Source organism: Bombina bombina, chromosome 7 (genome assembly GCF_027579735.1).
Source record: "Bombina bombina isolate aBomBom1 chromosome 7, aBomBom1.pri, whole genome shotgun sequence".
NCBI lineage: Eukaryota > Metazoa > Chordata > Amphibia > Anura > Bombinatoridae > Bombina > Bombina bombina.
In genome coordinates, this window is record NC_069505.1 from 204,287,379 (window position 1) to 204,309,673 (window position 22,295).

Here is a 22,295-nt window from a genome sequence, read left to right on the forward strand (position 1 = left end):
CTTATCAAGCCCTTTTCCTCCCTGTGACTGCAGGCTTGCACAAGAGAACCTGCTGTCAGGACTTATCAAGCCCTTCTCCTCCCTAGGACTGCAGGTTTGCACAAGAGAACCTACAGTCAGTACTTATCAAGCCCTTCTCCTCCCTAGGATTGCTGTTTGACACAGGAGAACCTGCAGTCAGTACTTATCAAGCCCTTCTCCTCCCTGTGACTGCAGGTTTGCACAAGAGAACCTGCAGTCAGGATTTATCAAGCCGTTCTCCTCCCTGTGACTGCAGGTTTGCACAAGATAACCTGCAGTCAGTACTTATCAAGCCCTTCTCCTCCCTGTGACTGCAGTTTTACACAAGAGAACCTGCAGTCAGTACTTATCAAGCCCTTCTCCTCCCTGTGACTGCAGTTTCACACAAGAGAACCTGCAGTCAGTATATATCAAGCCCTTCTCCTCCCTGTGACTGCAAGTTTGCACAAGAGAACCTGCAGTCAGTACTTATCAAGCCCTTCTCCTCCCTGTGACTACAGTTTCACACAAGAGAACCTGCAGTCAGTACTTATCAAGCCCTTTTCCTCCCTGTGACTGCAGTTTCACACAAGATAACCTGCAGTCAGTACTTCTCAAGCCCTTCTCCTCCCTGTGACTGCAGTTTCACACAAGAGGACCCGCAGTCAGGATTTATCAAGCCCTTCTCCTCCCCGTGACTGCAGGTATGCACAAGAGAACCTGCAGTCAGGATTTATCAAGCCCTTCTCCTCCCTGTGACTGCAAGTTTGCACAAGAGAACCTGCAGTCAGTACTTATCAAGCCCTTCTGCTCCCTGTGACTGCAGGTTTGCACAAGAGAACCTGCAGTCAGTACTTATCAAGCCCTTCTCCTCCCTGTGACTGCAGTTTCACACAAGAGAACCTGCAGTCAGTACTTATCAAGCCCTTCTCCTCCCTGTGAATGCAGTTTCACACAAGAGAACCTGCAGTCTGTATATATCAAGCCCTTCTCCTCCCTGTGACTGCAGGTTTGCACAAGAGAACCTGCAGTCAGTACTTATCAAGCCCTTCTCCTCCCTGTGACTGCAGTTTCACGCAAGAGAACCTGCAGTCAGTACTTATCAAGCCCTTTTCCTCCCTGTGACTGCAGGCTTGCACAAGAGAACCTGCTGTCAGGACTTATCAAGCCCTTCTCCTCCCTAGGACTGCAGGTTTGCACAAGAGAACCTACAGTCAGTACTTATCAAGCCCTTCTCCTCCCTAGGATTGCCGTTTGACACAGGAGAACCTGAAGTCAGTACTTATCAAGCCCTTCTCCTCCCTGTGACTGCAGGTTTGCACAAGAAAACCTGCAGTCAGGATTTATCAAGCCCTTCTCCTCCCTGTGACTGCAGGTTTGCACAAGATAACCTGCAGTCAGTACTTACCAAGCCCTTCTCCTCCCTGTGACTGCAGTTTCACACAAGAGAACCTGCAGTCAGTACTTCTCAAGCCCTTCTCCTCCCTGTGACTGCAGTTTCACACAAGAGAACCTGCAGTCAGTATATATCAAGCCCTCCTCCTCCCTGTGACTGCAAGTTTGCACAAGAGAACCTGCAGTCAGTACTTATCAAGCCCTTCTCCTCCCTGTGACTACAGTTTCACACAAGAGAACATGCAGTCAGTACTTATCAAGCCCTTTTCCTCCCTGTGACTGCAGTTTCACACGAGATAACCTGCAGTCAGTACTTCTCAAGCCCTTCTCCTCCCTGTGACTGCAGTTTCACACAAGAGGACCCGCAGTCAGGATTTATCAAGCCCTTCTCCTCCCCGTGACTGCAGGTTTGCACAAGAGAACCTGCAGTCAGGATTTATCAAGCCCTTCTCCTCCCTGTGACTGCAAGTTTGCACAAGAGAACCTGCAGTCAGTACTTATCAAGCCCTTCTGCTCCCTGTGACTGCAGGTTTGCACAAGAGAACCTGCAGTCAGTACTTATCAAGCCCTTCTCCTCCCTGTGACTGCAGTTTCACACAAGAGAACCTGCAGTCAGTACTTATCAAGCCCTTCTCCTCCCTGTGAATGCAGTTTCACAGAAGAGAACCTGCAGTCAGTATATATCAAGCCCTTCTCCTCCCTGTGACTGCAGGTTTGCACAAGAGAACCTGCAGTCAGTACTTATCAAGCCCTTCTCCTCCCTGTGACTGCAGTTTCACGCAAGAGAACCTGCAGTCAGTACTTATCAAGCCCTTTTCCTCCCTGTGACTGCAGGCTTGCACAAGAGAACCTGCTGTCAGGACTTATCAAGCCCTTCTCCTCCCTAGGACTGCAGGTTTGCACAAGAGAACCTACAGTCAGTACTTATCAAGCCCTTCTCCTCCCTAGGATTGCTGTTTGACACAGGAGAACCTGCAGTCAGTACTTATCAAGCCCTTCTCCTCCCTGTGACTGCAGGTTTGCACAAGTGAACCTGCAGTCAGGATTTATCAAGCCGTTCTCCTCCCTGTGACTGCAGGTTTGCACAAGATAACCTGCAGTCAGTACTTATCAAGCCCTTCTCCTCCCTGTGACTGCAGTTTTACACAAGAGAACCTGCAGTCAGTACTTATCAAGCCCTTCTCCTCCCTGTGACTGCAGTTTCACACAAGAGAACCTGCAGTCAGTATATATCAAGCCCTTCTCCTCCCTGTGACTGCAAGTTTGCACAAGAGAACCTGCAGTCAGTACTTATCAAGCCCTTCTCCTCCCTGTGACTACAGTTTCACACAAGAGAACCTGCAGTCAGTACTTATCAAGCCCTTTTCCTCCCTGTGACTGCAGTTTCACACAAGATAACCTGCAGTCAGTACTTCTCAAGCCCTTCTCCTCCCTGTGACTGCAGTTTCACACAAGAGGACCCGCAGTCAGGATTTATCAAGCCCTTCTCCTCCCCGTGACTGCAGGTATGCACAAGAGAACCTGCAGTCAGGATTTATCAAGCCCTTCTCCTCCCTGTGACTGCAAGTTTGCACAAGAGAACCTGCAGTCAGTACTTATCAAGCCCTTCTGCTCCCTGTGACTGCAGGTTTGCACAAGAGAACCTGCAGTCAGTACTTATCAAGCCCTTCTCCTCCCTGTGACTGCAGTTTCACACAAGAGAACCTGCAGTCAGTACTTATCAAGCCCTTCTCCTCCCTGTGAATGCAGTTTCACACAAGAGAACCTGCAGTCTGTATATATCAAGCCCTTCTCCTCCCTGTGACTGCAGGTTTGCACAAGAGAACCTGCAGTCAGTACTTATCAAGCCCTTCTCCTCCCTGTGACTGCAGTTTCACGCAAGAGAACCTGCAGTCAGTACTTATCAAGCCCTTTTCCTCCCTGTGACTGCAGGCTTGCACAAGAGAACCTGCTGTCAGGACTTATCAAGCCCTTCTCCTCCCTAGGACTGCAGGTTTGCACAAGAGAACCTACAGTCAGTACTTATCAAGCCCTTCTCCTCCCTAGGATTGCCGTTTGACACAGGAGAACCTGAAGTCAGTACTTATCAAGCCCTTCTCCTCCCTGTGACTGCAGGTTTGCACAAGAAAACCTGCAGTCAGGATTTATCAAGCCCTTCTCCTCCCTGTGACTGCAGGTTTGCACAAGATAACCTGCAGTCAGTACTTACCAAGCCCTTCTCCTCCCTGTGACTGCAGTTTCACACAAGAGAACCTGCAGTCAGTATATATCAAGCCCTTTCTCCTCCCTGTGACTGCAAGTTTGCACAAGAGAACCTGCAGTCAGTACTTATCTAGCCCTTCTCCTCCCTGTGACTACAGTTTCACACAAGAGAACCTGCAGTCAGTACTTATCAAGCCCTTTTCCTCCCTGTGACTGCAGTTTCACACAAGATAACCTGCAGTCAGTACTTCTCAAGCCCTTCTCCTCCCTGTGACTGCAGTTTCACACAAGAGGACCCGCAGTTAGGATTTATCAAGCCTTTCTCCTCCCCGTGACTGCAGGTTTGCACAAGAGAACCTGCAGTCAGGATTTATCAAGCCCTTCTCCTCCCTGTGACTGCAAGTTTGCACAAGAGAACCTGCAGTCAGTACTTATCAAGCCCTTCTGCTCCCTGTGATTGCAGGTTTGCACAAGAGAACCTGCAGTCAGTACTTATCAAGCCCTTCTCCTCCCTGTGACTGCAGTTTCACACAAGAGAACCTGCAGTCAGTACTTATCAAGCCCTTCTCCTCCCTGTGAATGCAGTTTCACACAAGAGAACCTGCAGTCAGTATATATCAAGCCCTTCTCCTCCCTGTGACTGCAGGTTTGCACAAGAGAACTTGCAGTCAGTACTTATCAAGCCCTTTTGCTCCCTGTGACTGCAGTTTCACGCAAGAGAACCTGCATTCAGTACTTATCAAGCCCTTCTCCTCCCTGTGACTGCAGTTTCACACAAGATAACCTGCTGTCAGGATTTATCAAGCCCTTCTCCTCCCTGTGACTGCAGGTTTGTACAAGAGAACCTGCAGTCAGGATTTATCAAGCCATTCTCCTCCCTGTGACTGCAGTTTCACACAAGAGAACCTGCAGTCAGTACTTATCAAGCCCTTCTCCTCCCTGTGACTGGAGTTTCACACAAGATAACCTGCTGTCAGGATTTATCAAGCCCTTCTCCTCCCTGTGACTGCAGGTTCACACAAGAGAACCTGCAGTCAGGATAAATCAAGCCCTTCTCCTCCCTGTGACTGCAGGTTTGCAGATGAGAACCTGCAGTCAGTATTTATCAAGCCCTTCTCCTCCCTGTGACTGCAGGTTTGCAGATGAGAACCTGCAGTCAGTATTTATAAAGCCCTTCTCCTCCCTGTGACTGCAGGTTTGCACAAGAGAACCTGCAGTCAGTACTTATCAAGCCCTTCTCCTCCCTGGTACTGCAGGTTTGCACAAGAGAACCTGCAATCAGTATGTATCAAACCCTTCTCCTCCCTGTGACTGCAGTTTCACACAAGAGAACCTGCAGTCAGTACTTATCAAGCCCTTCTCCTCCCTAGGACTACAGTTTTGCACAAGAGAACCTGCAGTCAGGATTTATCAAGCCTTTCTCCTCCTTGTGACTGCAGGTTTGCACAAGAGAACCTGCAGTCAGTATTTATCAAGCCCTTCTCCTCCCTAGGACTACAGTTTTGCACAAGAGAACCTGAAGTCAGTACTTATCAAGCCCTTCTCATCCCTGTGACTGCAGTTTCACAAAAGAGAACCTGCAGTCAGTACTTATCAAGCCCTTCTCCTCCCTGTGACTGCAGTTTCACACAAGATAACCTGCAGTCAGTACTTATCAAGCCCTTCTCCTCCCTGTGACTGCAGGTTTGCACAAGAGAACCTGCAGTCAGGATTTATCAAGCCCTTCTCCTTCCTGTGACTGCAGTTTCACACAAGAGAGCCTGCTGTCAGGATTTATCAAGCCCTTCTACTCCCTGTGACTGCAGGTTTGCACAAGAGTACCTGCAGTCAGGATTTTTCAAGCCCTTCTCCGCCCTGTGACTGCAGGTTTGCACAAGAGAACCTGCAGTCAGTACTTATCGAGCCCTTCTCCTCCCTGTGACTGCAGGTTTGCACAAGAGAACCTGCAGTCAGGATTTATCAAGCCCTTCTCCTCCCTGTGACTGCAGGTTTGCACAAGATAACCTGCAGTCAGTACTTACCAAGCCCTTCTCCTCCCTGTGACTGCAGTTTCACACAAGAGAACCTGCAGTCAGTACTTATCAAGCCCTTCTCCTCCCTGTGACTGCAGTTTCACACAAGAGAACCTGCAGTCAGTATATATCAAGCCCTTCTCCTCCCTGTGACTGCAAGTTTGCACAAGAGAACCTGCAGTCAGTACTTATCAAGCCCTTCTCCTCCCTGTGACTACAGTTTCACACAAGAGAACCTGCAGTCAGTACTTATCAAGCCCTTTTCCTCCCTGTGACTGCAGTTTCACACAAGATAACCTGCAGTCAGTACTTCTCAAGCCCTTCTCCTCCCTGTGACTGCAGTTTCACACAAGAGGACCCGCAGTCAGGATTTATCAAGCCCTTCTCCTCCCTGTGACTGCAGGTTTGCACAAGAGAACCTGCAGTCAGGATTTATCAAGCCCTTCTCCTCCCTGTGACTGCAAGTTTGCACAAGAGAACCTGCAGTCAGTACTTATCAAGCCCTTCTGCTCCCTGTGACTGCAGGTTTGCACAAGAGAACCTGCAGTCAGTACTTATCAAGCCCTTCTCCTCCCTGTGACTGCAGTTTCACACAAGAGAACCTGCAGTCAGTACTTATCAAGCCCTTCTCCTCCCTGTGAATGCAGTTTCACACAAGAGAACCTGCAGTCAGTATATATCAAGCCCTTCTCCTCCCTGTGACTGCAGTTTCACGCAAGAGAACCTGCAGTCAGTACTTATCAAGCCCTTTTCCTCCCTGTGACTGCAGTTTCATGCAAGAGAACCTGCAGTCAGTACTTATCAAGCCCTTCTCCTCCCTGTGACTGCAGTTTCACACAAGATAACCTGCTGTCAGGATTTATCAAGCCCTTCTCCTCCCTGTGACTGCAGGTTTGTACAAGAGAAGCTGCAGTCAGGATTTATCAAGCCCTTCTCCTCCCTGTGACTGCAGTTTCACACAAGAGAACCTGCAGTCAGGATTTATCAAGCCCTTCTCCTCCCTGTGACTGCAGGTTCACACAAGAGAACCTGCAGTCAGGATAAATCAAGCCCTTCTCCTCCCTGTGACTGCAGGTTTGCAGATGAGAACCTGCAGTCAGTATTTATCAAGCCCTTCTCCTCCCTGTGACTGCAGGTTTGCAGATGAGAACCTGCAGTCAGTATTTATCAAGCCCTTCTCCTCCCTGTGACTTCAGGTTTGCACAAGAGAACCTGCAGTCAGTACTTATCAAGCCCTTCTCCTCCCTGGTACTGCAGGTTTGCACAAGAGAACCTGCAATCAGTATGTATCAAACCCTTCTCCTCCCTGTGACTGCAGTTTCACACAAGAGAACCTGCAGTCAGTACTTATCAATCCCTTCTCCTCCCTAGGACTACAGTTTTGCACAAGAGAACCTGCAGTCAGGATTTATCAAGCCTTTCTCCTCCTTGTGTCTGCAGGTTTGCACAAGAGAACCTGCAGTCAGTATTTATCAAGCCCTTCTCCTCCCTAGGACTACAGTTTTGCACAAGAGAACCTGCAGTCAGTACTTATCAAGCCCTTCTCATCCCTGTGACTGCAGTTTCACACAAGATAACCTGCTGTCAGGATTTATCAAGCCCTTCTCCTCCCTGTGACTGCAGGTTCACACAAGAGAACCTGCAGTCAGGATAAATCAAGCCCTTCTCCTCCCTGTGACTGCAGGTTTGCAGATGAGAACCTGCAGTCAGTATTTATCAAGCCCTTCTCCTCCCTGTGACTGCAGGTTTGCAGATGAGAACCTGCAGTCAGTATTTATAAAGCCCTTCTCCTCCCTGTGACTGCAGGTTTGCACAAGAGAACCTGCAGTCAGTACTTATCAAGCCCTTCTCCTCCCTGGTACTGCAGGTTTGCACAAGAGAACCTGCAATCAGTATGTATCAAACCCTTCTCCTCCCTGTGACTGCAGTTTCACACAAGAGAACCTGCAGTCAGTATTTATCAAGCCCTTCTCCTCCCTAGGACTACAGTTTTGCACAAGAGAACCTGCAGTCAGGATTTATCAAGCCTTTCTCCTCCTTGTGACTGCAGGTTTGCACAAGAGAACCTGCAGTCAGTATTTATCAAGCCCTTCTCCTCCCTAGGACTACAGTTTTGCACAAGAGAACCTGAAGTCAGTACTTATCAAGCCCTTCTCATCCCTGTGACTGCAGTTTCACAAAAGAGAACCTGCAGTCAGTACTTATCAAGCCCTTCTCCTCCCTGTGACTGCAGTTTCACACAAGATAACCTGCAGTCAGTACTTATCAAGCCCTTCTCCTCCCTGTGACTGCAGGTTTGCACAAGAGAACCTGCAGTCAGGATTTATCAAGCCCTTCTCCTTCCTGTGACTGCAGTTTCACACAAGAGAGCCTGCTGTCAGGATTTATCAAGCCCTTCTACTCCCTGTGACTGCAGGTTTGCACAAGAGAACCTGAAGTCAGTACTTATCAAGCCCTTCTCATCCCTGTGACTGCAGTTTCACAAAAGAGAACCTGCAGTCAGTACTTATCAAGCCCTTCTCCTCCCTGTGACTGCAGTTTCACACAAGATAACCTGCAGTCAGTACTTATCAAGCCCTTCTCCTCCCTGTGACTGCAGGTTTGCACAAGAGAACCTGCAGTCAGGATTTATCAAGCCCTTCTCCTTCCTGTGACTGCAGTTTCACACAAGAGAGCCTGCTGTCAGGATTTATCAAGCCCTTCTACTCCCTGTGACTGCAGGTTTGCACAAGAGTACCTGCAGTCAGGATTTTTCAAGCCCTTCTCCGCCCTGTGACTGCAGGTTTGCACAAGAGAACCTGCAGTCAGTACTTATCGAGCCCTTCTCCTCCCTGTGACTGCAGGTTTGCACAAGAGAACCTGCAGTCAGGATTTATCAAGCCCTTCTCCTCCCTGTGACTGCAGGTTTGCACAAGATAACCTGCAGTCAGTACTTACCAAGCCCTTCTCCTCCCTGTGACTGCAGTTTCACACAAGAGAACCTGCAGTCAGTACTTATCAAGCCCTTCTCCTCCCTGTGACTGCAGTTTCACACAAGAGAACCTGCAGTCAGTATATATCAAGCCCTTCTCCTCCCTGTGACTGCAAGTTTGCACAAGAGAACCTGCAGTCAGTACTTATCAAGCCCTTCTCCTCCCTGTGACTACAGTTTCACACAAGAGAACCTGCAGTCAGTACTTATCAAGCCCTTTTCCTCCCTGTGACTGCAGTTTCACACAAGATAACCTGCAGTCAGTACTTCTCAAGCCCTTCTCCTCCCTGTGACTGCAGTTTCACACAAGAGGACCCGCAGTCAGGATTTATCAAGCCCTTCTCCTCCCCGTGACTGCAGGTTTGCACAAGAGAACCTGCAGTCAGGATTTATCAAGCCCTTCTCCTCCCTGTGACTGCAAGTTTGCACAAGAGAACCTGCAGTCAGTACTTATCAAGCCCTTCTGCTCCCTGTGACTGCAGGTTTGCACAAGAGAACCTGCAGTCAGTACTTATCAAGCCCTTCTCCTCCCTGTGAATGCAGTTTCACACAAGAGAACCTGCAGTCAGTATATATCAAGCCCTTCTCCTCCCTGTGACTGCAGGTTTGCACAAGAGAACCTGCAGTCAGTACTTATCAAGCCCTTCTCCTCCCTGTGACTGCAGTTTCACGCAAGAGAACCTGCAGTCAGTACTTATCAAGCCCTTCTCCTCCCTGTGACTGCAGTTTCACACAAGATAACCTGCTGTCAGGATTTATCAAGCCCTTCTCCTCCCTGTGACTGCAGGTTTGTACAAGAGAACCTGCAGTCAGGATTTATCAAGCCCTTCTCCTCCCTGTGACTGCAGTTTCACACAAGAGAACCTGCAGTCAGTACTTATCAAGCCCTTCTCCTCCCTGTGACTGGAGTTTCACAAGATAACCTGCTGTCAGGATTTATCAAGCCCTTCTCCTCCCTGTGACTGCAGGTTCACACAAGAGAACCTGCAGTCAGGATAAATCAAGCCCTTCTCCTCCCTGTGACTGCAGGTTTGCAGATGAGAACCTGCAGTCAGTATTTATCAAGCCCTTCTCCTCCCTGTGACTGCAGGTTTGCAGATGAGAACCTGCAGTCAGTATTTATCAAGCCCTTCTCCTCCCTGTGACTGTAGGTTTGCACAAGAGAACCTGCAGTCAGTACTTATCAAGCCCTTCTCCTCCCTGGTACTGCAGGTTTGCACAAGAGAACCTGCAATCAGTATGTATCAAACCCTTCTCCTCCCTGTGACTGCAGTTTCACACAAGAGAACCTGCAGTCAGTACTTATCAAGCCCTTCTCCTCCCTAGGACTACAGTTTTGCACAAGAGAACCTGCAGTCAGGATTTATCAAGCCTTTCTCCTCCTTGTGTCTGCAGGTTTGCACAAGAGAACCTGCAGTCAGTATTTATCAAGCCCTTCTCCTCCCTAGGACTACAGTTTTGCACAAGAGAACCTGCAGTCAGTACTTATCAAGCCCTTCTCATCCCTGTGACTGCAGTTTCACAAAAGAGAACCTGCAGTCAGTACTTATCAAGCCCTTCTCCTCCCTGTGACTGCAGTTTCACACAAGATAACCTGCAGTCAGTACTTATCAAGCCCTTCTCCTCCCTGTGACTGCAGGTTTGCACAAGAGAACCTGCAGTCAGGATTTATCAAGCCCTTCTCCTTCCTGTGACTGCAGTTTCACACAAGAGAGCCTGCTGTCAGGATTTATCAAGTCCTTCTACTCCCTGTGACTGCAGGTTTGCACAAGAGTACCTGCAGTCAGGATTTTTCAAGCCCTTCTCCGCCCTGTGACTGCAGGTTTGCACAAGAGAACCTGCAGTCAGTACTTATCGAGCCCTTCTCCTCCCAGTGACTGCAGGTTTGCACAAGAGAACCTGCAGTCAGGATTTATCAAGCCCTTCTCCTCCCTGTGACTGCAGGTTTGCACAAGATAACCCGCAGTCAGTACTTACCAAGCCCTTCTCCTCCCTGTGACTGCAGTTTCACACAAGAGAACCTGCAGTCAGTACTTATCAAGCCCTTCTCCTCCCTGTGACTGCAGTTTCACACAAGAGAACCTGCAGTCAGTATATATCAAGCCCTTCTCCTCCCTGTGACTGCAAGTTTGCACAAGAGAACCTGCAGTCAGTACTTATCAAGCCCTTCTCCTCCCTGTGACTACAGTTTCACACAAGAGAACCTGCAGTCAGTACTTATCAAGCCCTTTTCCTCCCTGTGACTGCAGTTTCACACAAGATAACCTGCAGTCAGTACTTCTCAAGCCCTTCTCCTCCCTGTGACTGCAGTTTCACACAAGAGGACCCGCAGTCAGGATTTATCAAGCCCTTCTCCTCCCCGTGACTGCAGGTTTGCACAAGAGAACCTGCAGTCATGATTTATCAAGCCCTTCTCCTCCCTGTGACTGCAAGTTTGCACAAGAGAACCTGCAGTCAGTACTTATCAAGCCCTTCTGCTCCCTGTGACTGCAGGTTTGCACAAGAGAACCTGCAGTCAGTACTTATCAAGCCCTTCTCCTCCCTGTGACTGCAGTTTCACACAAGAGAACCTGCAGTCAGTACTTATCAAGCCCTTCTCCTCCCTGTGAATGCAGTTTCACACAAGAGAACCTGCAGTCAGTATATATCAAGCCCTTCTCCTCCCTGTGACTGCAGGTTTGCACAAGAGAACCTGCAGTCAGTACTTATCAAGCCCTTCTCCTCCCTGTGACTGCAGTTTCACGCAAGAGAACCTGCAGTCAGTACTTATCAAGCCCTTTTCCTCCCTGTGACTGCAGGCTTGCACAAGAGAACCTGCTGTCAGGACTTATCAAGCCCTTCTCCTCCCTAGGACTGCAGGTTTGCACAAGAGAACCTACAGTCAATACTTATCAAGCCCTTCTCCTCCCTAGGATTGCTGTTTGACACAGGAGAACCTGCAGTCAGTACTTATCAAGCCCTTCTCTTCCCTGTGACTGCAGGTTTGCACAAGAGAACCTGCAGTCAGGATTTATCAAGCACTTCTCCTCCCTGTGACTGCAGGTTTGCACAAGATAACCTGCAGTCAGTACTTACCAAGCCCTTCTCCTCCCTGTGACTGCAGTTTCACACAAGAGAACCTGCAGTCAGTACTTATCAAGCCCTTCTCCTCCCTGTGACTGCAGTTTCACACAAGAGAACCTGCATTCAGTATATATCAAGCCCTTCTCCTCCCTGTGACTGCAAGTTTGCACAAGAGAACCTGCAGTCAGTACTTATCAAGCCCTTCTCCTCCCTGTGACTACAGTTTCACACCAGAGAACCTGCAGTCAGTACTTATCAAGCCCTTTTCCTCCCTGTGACTGCAGTTTCACACAAGATAACCTGCAGTCAGTACTTCTCAAGCCCTTCTCCTCCCTGTGACTGCAGTTTCACACAAGAGGACCCGCAGTCAGGATTTATCAAGCCCTTCTCCTCCCCGTGACTGCAGGTTTGCACAAGAGAACCTGCAGTCAGGATTTATCAAGCCCTTCTCCTCCCTGTGACTGTAAGTTTGCACAAGAGAACCTGCAGTCAGTACTTATCAAGCCCTTCTGCTCAATGTGACTGCAGGTTTGCACAAGAGAACCTGCAGTCAGTACTTATCAAGCCCTTCTCCTCCCTGTGACTGCAGTTTCACACAAGAGAACCTGCAGTCAGTACTTATCAAGCCCTTCTCCTCCCTGTGAATGCAGTTTCACACAAGAGAACCTGCAGTCAGTATATATCAAGCCCTTCTCCTCCCTGTGACTGCAGGTTTGCACAAGAGAACCTGCAGTCAGTACTTATCAAGCCCTTCTCCTCCCTGTGACTGCAGTTTCACGCAAGAGAACCTGCAGTCAGTACTTATCAAGCCCTTCTCCTCCCTGTGACTGCAGTTTCACACAAGATAACCTGCTGTCAGGATTTATCAAGCCCTTCTCCTCCCTGTGACTGCAGGTTTGTACAAGAGAACCTGCAGTCAGGATTTATCAAGCCCTTCTCCTCCCTGTGACTGCAGTTTCACACAAGAGAACCTGCAGTCAGTACTTATCAAGCCCTTCTCCTCCCTGTGACTGGAGTTTCACACAAGATAACCTGCTGTCAGGATTTATCAAGCCCTTCTCCTCCCTGTGACTGCAGGTTCACACAAGAGAACCTGCAGTCAGGATAAATCAAGCCCTTCTCCTCCCTGTGACTGCAGGTTTGCAGATGAGAACCTGCAGTCAGTATTTATCAAGCCCTTCTCCTCCCTGTGACTGCAGGTTTGCACAAGAGAACCTGCAGTCAGTACTTATCAAGCCCTTCTCCTCCCTGGTACTGCAGGTTTGCACAAGAGAACCTGCAATCAGTATGTATCAAACCCTTCTCCTCCCTGTGACTGCAGTTTCACACAAGAGAACCTGCAGTCAGTACTTATCAAGCCCTTCTCCTCCCTAGGACTACAGTTTTGCACAAGAGAACCTGCAGTCAGAATTTATCAAGCCTTTCTCCTCCTTATGACTGCAGGTTTGCACAAGAGAACCTGCAGTCAGTATTTATCAAGCCCTTCTCCTCCCTAGGACTACAGTTTTGCACAAGAGAACCTGCAGTCAGTACTTATCAAGCCCTTCTCCTCCCTGTGACTGCAGTTTCACACAAGAGAACCTGCAGTCAATACTTATCAAGCCCTTCTCCTCCCTGTGACTGCAGTTTCACACAAGATAGCCTGCAGTCAGTACTTATCAAGCCCTTCTCCTCCCTGTGACTGCAGGTTTGCACAAGAGAACCTGCAGTCAGGATTTATCAAGCCCTTCTCCTTCCTGTGACTGCAGTTTCACACAAGAGAGCCAAGCCCTTCTACTCCCTGTGACTGCAGGTTTGCACAAGAGTACCTGCAGTCAGGATTTTTCAAGCCCTTCTCCGCCCTGTGACTGCAGGTGTGCACAACAGAACCTGCAGTCAGTACTTATCAAGCTCTTCTCCTCCCTGTGACTGCAGGTTTGCACAAAAGAACCTGCAGTCAGTACTTATCAAGCCCTTCTCCTCCCTGTGACTGCAGGTTTGCACAAGAGAACCTGCAATCAGTATTTATCAAGCCCTTCTCCTGCCTGTGACTGCAGGCTTGCACAAGAGAACCTGCAGTCAGTACTTATCAAGCCCTTCTCCTCCCTGTGACTGCAGGTTTGCACAAGAGAACCTGCAGTCAGTACTTATCAAGCCCTTCTCCTCCCTGTGACTGCAGTTTCACGCAAGAGAACCTGCAGTCAGTACTTATCAAGCCCTTCTCCTCCCTGTGACTGCAGTTTCACACAAGATAACCTGCTGTCAGGATTTATCAAGCCCTTCTCCTCCCTGTGACTGCAGGTTCACACAAGAGAACCTGCAGTCAGGATAAATCAAGCCCTTCTCATCCCTGTGACTGCAGGTTTGCAGATGAGAACCTGCAGTCAGTATTTATCAAGCCCTTCTCCTCCCTGTGACTGCAGGTTTGCACAAGAGAACCTGCAGTCAGTACTTATCAAGCCCTTCTCCTCCCTGGTACTGCAGGTTTGCACAAGAGAACCTGCAATCAGTATGTATCAAACCCTTCTCCTCCCTGTGACTGCAGTTTCACACAAGAGAACCTGCTGTCAGGACCTATCAAGCCCTTCTCCTCCCTAGGACTGCAGGTTTGCACAAGAGAACCTACAGTCAGTACTTATCAAGCCCTTCTCCTCCCTAGGATTGCTGTTTGACACAGGAGAACCTGCAGTCAGTACTTATCAAGCCCTTCTCCTCCCTGTGACTGCAGGTTTGCACAAGAGAACCTGCAGTCAGGATTTATCAAGCCCTTCTCCTCCCTGTGACTGCAGGTTTGCACAAGAGAACCTGCAGTCAGTACTTATCAAGCCCTTCTCCTCCCTGGTACTGCAGGTTTGCACAAGAGAACCTGCAATCAGTATGTATCAAACCCTTCTCCTCCCTGTGACTGCAGTTTCACACAAGAGAACCTGCTGTCAGGACTTATCAAGCCCTTCTCCTCCCTAGGACTGCAGGTTTGCACAAGAGAACCTACAGTCAGTACTTAGCAAGCCCTTCTCCTCCCTAGGATTGCTGTTTGACACAGGAGAACCTGCAGTCAGTACTTATCAAGCCCTTCTCCTCCCTGTGACTGCAGGTTTGCACAAGAGAACCTGCAGTCAGGATTTATCAAGCCCTTCTCCTCCCTGTGACTGCAGGTTTGCACAAGATAACCTGCAGTCAGTACTTACCAAGCCCTTCTCCTCCCTGTGACTGCAGTTTCACACAAGAGAACCTGCAGTCAGTACTTATCAAGCCCTTCTCCTCCCTGTGACTGCAGTTTCACACAAGAGAACCTGCATTCAGTATATATCAAGCCCTTCTCCTCCCTGTGACTGCAAGTTTGCACAAGAGAACCTGCAGTCAGTACTTATCAAGCCCTTCTCCTCCCTGTGACTGCAGTTTCACGCAAGAGAACCTGCAGTCAGTACTTATCAAGCCCTTCTCCTCCCTGTGACTGCAGTTTCACACAAGATAACCTGCTGTCAGGATTTATCAAGCCCTTCTCCTCCCTGTGACTGCAGGTTCACACAAGAGAACCTGCAGTCAGGATAAATCAAGCCCTTCTCATCCCTGTGACTGCAGGTTTGCAGATGAGAACCTGCAGTCAGTATTTATCAAGCCCTTCTCCTCCCTGTGACTGCAGGTTTGCACAAGAGAACCTGCAGTCAGTACTTATCAAGCCCTTCTCCTCCCTGGTACTGCAGGTTTGCACAAGAGAACCTGCAATCAGTATGTATCAAACCCTTCTCCTCCCTGTGACTGCAGTTTCACACAAGAGAACCTGCTGTCAGGACCTATCAAGCCCTTCTCCTCCCTAGGACTGCAGGTTTGCACAAGAGAACCTACAGTCAGTACTTATCAAGCCCTTCTCCTCCCTAGGATTGCTGTTTGACACAGGAGAACCTGCAGTCAGTACTTATCAAGCCCTTCTCCTCCCTGTGACTGCAGGTTTGCACAAGAGAACCTGCAGTCAGGATTTATCAAGCCCTTCTCCTCCCTGTGACTGCAGGTTTGCACAAGAGAACCTGCAGTCAGTACTTATCAAGCCCTTCTCCTCCCTGGTACTGCAGGTTTGCACAAGAGAACCTGCAATCAGTATGTATCAAACCCTTCTCCTCCCTGTGACTGCAGTTTCACACAAGAGAACCTGCTGTCAGGACTTATCAAGCCCTTCTCCTCCCTAGGACTGCAGGTTTGCACAAGAGAACCTACAGTCAGTACTTAGCAAGCCCTTCTCCTCCCTAGGATTGCTGTTTGACACAGGAGAACCTGCAGTCAGTACTTATCAAGCCCTTCTCCTCCCTGTGACTGCAGGTTTGCACAAGAGAACCTGCAGTCAGGATTTATCAAGCCCTTCTCCTCCCTGTGACTGCAGGTTTGCACAAGATAACCTGCAGTCAGTACTTACCAAGCCCTTCTCCTCCCTGTGACTGCAGTTTCACACAAGAGAACCTGCAGTCAGTACTTATCAAGCCCTTCTCCTCCCTGTGACTGCAGTTTCACACAAGAGAACCTGCATTCAGTATATATCGAGCCCTTCTCCTCCCTGTGACTGCAAGTTTGCACAAGAGAACCTGCAGTCAGTACTTATCAAGCCCTTCTCCTCCCTGTGACTACAGTTTCACACCAGAGAACCTGCAGTCAGTACTTATCAAGCCCTTTTCCTCCCTGTGACTGCAGTTTCACACAAGAGGACCCGCAGTCAGGATTTATCAAGCCCTTCTCCTCCCCGTGACTGCAGGTTTGCACAAGAGAACCTGCAGTCAGGATTTATCAAGCCCTTCTCCTCCCTGTGACTGCAAGTTTGCACAAGAGAACCTGCAGTCAGTACTTATCAAGCCCTTCTGCTCCCTGTGACTGCAGGTTCACACAAGAGAACCTGCAGTGAGTACTTATCAAGCCCTTCTCCTCCCTGTGAATGCAGTTTTACACAAGAGAACCTGCAGTCAGTATATATCAAGCCCTTCTCCTCCCTGTGACTGCAGGTTTGCACAAGAGAACCTGCAGTCAGTACTTATCAAGCCCTTCTCCTTCCTGTGATTGCAGTTTCACACAAGATAACCTGCTGTCAGGATTTATCAAGCCCTTCTCCTCCCTGTGACTGCAGGTTTGTACAAGAGAACCTGCAGTCAGGATTTATCAAGCCCTTCTCCTCCCTGTGACTGCAGTTTCACACAAGAGAACCTGCAGTCAGTACTTATCAAGCCCTTCTCCTCCCTGTGACTGCAGGTTCACACAAGAGAACCTGCAGTCAGGATAAATCAAGCCCTTCTCCTCCCTGTGACTGCAGGTTTGCAGATGAGAACCTGCAGTCAGTATTTATCAAGCCCTTCTCCTCCCTGTGACTGCAGGTTTGCACAAGAGAACCTGCAGTCAGTACTTATCAAGCCCTTCTCCTCCCTGGTACTGCAGGTTTGCACAAGAGAACCTGCAATCAGTATGCATCAAACCCTTCTCCTCCCTGTGACTGCAGTTTCACACAAGAGAACCTGCAGTCAGTACTTATCAAGCCCTTCTCCTCCCTAGGACTACAGTTTTGCACAAGAGAACCTGCAGTCAGAATTTATCAAGCCTTTCTCCTCCTTGTGACTGCAGGTTTGCACAAGAGAACCTGCAGTCAGTATTTATCAAGCCCTTCTCCTCCCTAGGACTACAGTTTTGCACAAGAGAACCTGCAGTCAGTACTTATCAAGCCCTTCTCCTCCCTGTGACTGCAGTTTCACACAAGAGAACCTGCAGTCAGTAATTATCAAGCCCTTCTCCTCCCTGTGACTGCAGTTTCACACAAGATAACCTGCAGTCAGTACTTATCAAGCCCTTCTCCTCCCTGTGATTGCAGGTTTGCACAAGAGAACCTGCAGTCAGGATTTATCAAGCCCTTCTCCTTCCTGTGACTGCAGTTTCACACAAGAGAGCCAAGCCCTTCTACTCCCTGTGACTGCAGGTTTGCACAAGAGTACCTGCAGTCAGGATTTTTCAACCCCTTCTCCGCCCTGTGACTGCAGGTGTGCACAAGAGAACCTGCAGTCAGTACTTATCAAGCTCTTCTCCTCCCTGTGACTGCAGGTTTGCACAAGAGAACCTGCAGTCAGTACTTATCAAGCCCTTCTCCTCCCTGTGACTGCAGGTTTGCACAAGAGAACCTGCAATCAGTATTTATCAAGCCCTTCTCCTGCCTGTGACTGCAGGCTTGCACAAGAGAACCTGCAGTCAGTACTTATCAAGCCCTTCTCCTCCCTGTGACTGCAGGTTTGCACAAGAGAACCTGCAGTCAGTACTTATCAAGCCCTTCTCCTCCCTGTGACTGCAGTTTCACGCAAGAGAACCTGCAGTCAGTACTTATCAAGCCCTTCTCCTCCCTGTGACTGCAGTTTCACACAAGATAACCTGCTGTCAGGATTTATCAAGCCCTTCTCCTCCCTGTGACTGCAGGTTCACACAAGAGAACCTGCAGTCAGGATAAATCAAGCCCTTCTCCTCCCTGTGACTGCAGGTTTGCAGATGAGAACCTGCAGTCAGTATTTATCAAGCCCTTCTCCTCCCTGTGACTGCAGGTTTGCACAAGAGAACCTGCAGCCAGTACTTATCAAGCCCTTCTCCTCCCTGGTACTGCAGGTTTGCACAAGAGAACCTGCAATCAGTATGTATCAAACCCTTCTCCTCCCTGTGACTGCAGTTTTACACAAGAGAACCTGCAGTCAGTACTTATCAAGCCCTTCTCCTCCCTAGGACTACAGTTTTGCACAAGAGAACCTGCAGTCAGGATTTATCAAGCCTTTCTCCTTCTTGTGACTGCAGGTTTGCACAAGAGAACCTGCAGTCAGTATTTATCAAGCCCTTCTCCTCCCTAGGACTACAGTTTTGCACAAGAGAACCTGCAGTCAGTACTTATCAAGCCCTTCTCCTCCCTGTGACTGCAGTTTCACACAAGAGAACCTGCAGTCAGTACTTATCAAGCCCTTCTCCTCCCTGTGACTGCAGTTTCACACAAGATAACCTGCAGTCAGTACTTATCAAGCCCTTCTCCTCCCTGTGACTGCAGGTTTGCACAAGAGAACCTGCAGTCAGGATTTATCAAGCCCTTCTCCTTCCTGTGACTGCAGTTTCACACAAGAGAGCCTGCTGTCAGGATTTATCAAGCCCTTCTACTCCCTGTGACTGCAGGTTTGCACAAGAATACCTGCAGTCAGGATTTTTCAAGCCCTTCTCCGCCCTGTGACTGCAGGTGTGCACAAGAGAACCTGCAGTCAGTACTTATCAAGCTCTTCTCCTCCCTGTGACTGCAGGTTTGCACAAGAGAACCTGCAGTCAGTACTTATCAAGCCCTTCTCCTCCCTGTGACTGCAGGTTTGCACAAGAGAACCTGCAGTCAGTACTTCTCAAGCCATTCTCCTCCCTGTGACTGCAGTTTCACACAAGAGGACCCGCAGTCAGGATTTATCAAGCCCTTCTCCTCCCCGTGACTGCAGGTTTGCACAAGAGAACCTGCAGTCAGGATTTATCAAGCCCTTCTCCTCCCTGTGACTGCAAGTTTGCACAAGAGAACCTGCAGTCAGTACTTATCAAGCCCTTCTGCTCCCTGTGACTGCAGGTTTGCACAAGAGAACCTGCAGTCAGTACTTATCAAGCCCTTCTCCTCCCTGTGACTGCAGTTTCACACAAGAGAACCTGCAGTCAGTACTTATCAAGCCCTTCTCCTCCCTGTGACTGCAGTTTCACACAAGAGAACCTGCAGTCAGTATATATCAAGCCCTTCTCCTCCCTGTGACTGCAGGTTTGCACAAGAGAACCTGCAGTCAGTACTTATCAAGCCCTTCTCCTCCCTGTGACTGTAGTTTCACGCAAGAGAACCTGCAGTCAGTACTTATCAAGCCCTTTTCCTCCCTGTGACTGCAGGCTTGCACAAGAGAACCTGCAGTCAGGATTTATCAAGCCCTTCTCCTCCCTGTGACTGCAGTTTCACACAAGAGAACCTGCAGTCAGTACTTATCAAGCCCTTCTCCTCCCTGTGACTGGAGTTTCACACAAGATAACCTGCTGTCAGGATTTATCAAGCCCTTCTCCTCCCTGTGACTGCAGTTTCACACAAGAGAACCTGCAGTCAGTATATATCAAGCCCTTCTCCTCCCTGTGACTGCAAGTTTGCACAAGAGAACCTGCAGTCAGTACTTATCAAGCCCTTCTCCTCCATGTGACTACAGTTTCACACAAGAGAACCTGCAGTCAGTACTTATCAAGCCCTTTTCATCCCTGTGACTGCAGTTTCACACAAGATAACCTGCAGTCAGTATTTCTCAAGCCCTTCTCCTCCCTGTGACTGCAGTTTCACACAAGAGGACCCGCAGTCAGGATTTATCAAGCCCTTCTCCTCCCCGTGACTGCAGGTTTGCACAAGAGAACCTGCAGTCAGGATTTATCAAGCCCTTCTCCTCCCTGTGACTGCAAGTTTGCACAAGAGAACCTGCAGTCAGTACTTATCAAGCCCTTCTGCTCCCTGTGACTGCAGGTTTGCACAAGAGAACCTGCAGTCAGTACTTATCAAGCCCTTCTCCTCCCTGTGACTGCAGTTTCACACAAGAGAACCTGCAGTCAGTACTTATCAAGCCCTTCTCCTCCCTGTGAATGCAGTTTCACACAAGAGAACCTGCAGTCAGTATATATCAAGCCCTTCTCCTCCCTGTGACAGCAGGTTTGCACAAGAGAACCTGCAGTCAGTACTTATCAAGCCCTTCTCCTCCCTGTGACTGCAGTTTCACGCAAGAGAACCTGCAGTCAGTACTTATCAAGCCCTTTTCCTCCCTGTGACTGCAGGCTTGCACAAGAGAACCTGCTGTCAGGACTTATCAAGCCCTTCTCCTCCCTAGGACTGCAGGTTTGCACAAGAGAACCTACAGTCAGTACTTAGCAAGCCCTTCTCCTCCCTAGGATTGCTGTTTGACACAGGAGAACCTGCAGTCAGTACTTATCAAGCCCTTCTCCTCCCTGTGACTGCAGGTTTGCACAAGAGAACCTGCAGTCAGGATTTATCAAGCCCTTCTCCTCCCTGTGACTGCAGGTTTGCACATGATAACCTGCAGTCAGTACTTACCAAGCCCTTCTCCTCCCTGTGACTGCAGTTTCACACAAGAGAACCTGCAGTCAGTACTTATCAAGCCCTTCTCCTCCCTGTGACTGCAGTTTCACACAAGAGAACCTGCAGTCAGTATATATCAAGCCCTTTTCCTCCCTGTGACTGCAAGTTTGCACAAGAGAACCTGCAGTCAGTACTTATCAAGCCCTTCTCCTCCCTGTGACTACAGTTTCTCACAAGAGAACCTGCAGTCAGTACTTATCAAGCCCTTTTCCTCCCTGTGACTGCAGTTTCACACAAGAGGACCCGCAGTCAGGATTTATCAAGCCCTTCTCCTCCCCGTGACTGCAGGTTTGCACAAGAGAACCTGCAGTCAGGATTTATCAAGCCCTTCTCCTCCCTGTGACTGCAAGTTTGCACAAGAGAACCTGCAGTCAGTACTTATCAAGCCCTTCTGCTCCCTGTGACTGCAGGTTTGCACAAGAGAACCTGCAGTCAGTACTTATCAAGCCCTTCTCCTCCCTGTGACTGCAGTTTCACACAAGAGAACCTGCAGTCAGTACTTATCAAGCCCTTCTCCTCCCTGTGAATGCAGTTTCACACAAGAGAACCTGCAGTCAGTATATATCAAGCCCTTCTCCTCCCTGTGACTGCAGGTTTGCACAAGAGAACCTGCAGTCAGTACTTATCATGCCCTTCTCCTCCCTGTGACTGCAGTTTCACGCAAGAGAACCTGCAGTCAGTACTTATCAAGCCCTTCTCCTCCCTGTGACTGCAGTTTCACACAAGATAACCTGCTGTCAGGATGTATCAAGCCCTTCTCCTCCCTGTGACTGCAGGTTTGTACAAGAGAACCTGCAGTCAGGATTTATCAAGCCCTTCTCCTCCCTGTGACTGCAGTTTCACACAAGATAACCTGCTGTCAGGATTTATCAAGCTCTTCTCCTCCCTGTGACTGCAGGTTCACACAAGAGAACCTGCAGTCAGGATAAATCAAGCCCTTCTCCTCCCTGTGACTGCAGGTTTGCAGATGAGAACCTGCAGTCAGTATTTATCAAGCCCTTCTCCTCCCTGTGACTGCAGGTTTGCACAAGAGAACCTGCAATCAGTATGTATCAAACCCTTCTCCTCCCTGTGACTGCAGTTTCACACAAGAGAACCTGCAGTCAGTACTTATCAAGCCCTTCTCCTCCCTAGGACTACAGTTTTGCACAAGAGAACCTGCAGTCAGGATTTATCAAGCCTTTCTCCTCCTTGAGACCGCAGGTTTGCACAAGAGAACCTGCAGTCAGTATTTATCAAGCCCTTCTCCTCCCTAGGACTACAGTTTTGCACAAGAGAACCTGCAGTCAGTACTTATCAAGCCCTTCTCCTCCCTGTGACTGCAGTTTCACACAAGAGAACCTGCAGTCAGTACTTATCAAGCCCTTCTCCTCCCTGTGACTGCAGTTTCACTCAAGATAACCTGCAGTCAGTACTTATCAAGCCCTTCTCCTCCCTGTGACTGCAGGTTTGCACAAGAGAACCTGCAGTCAGGATTTATCAAGCCCTTCTCCTTCCTGTGACTGCAGTTTCACACAAGAGAGCCTGCTGTCAGGATTTA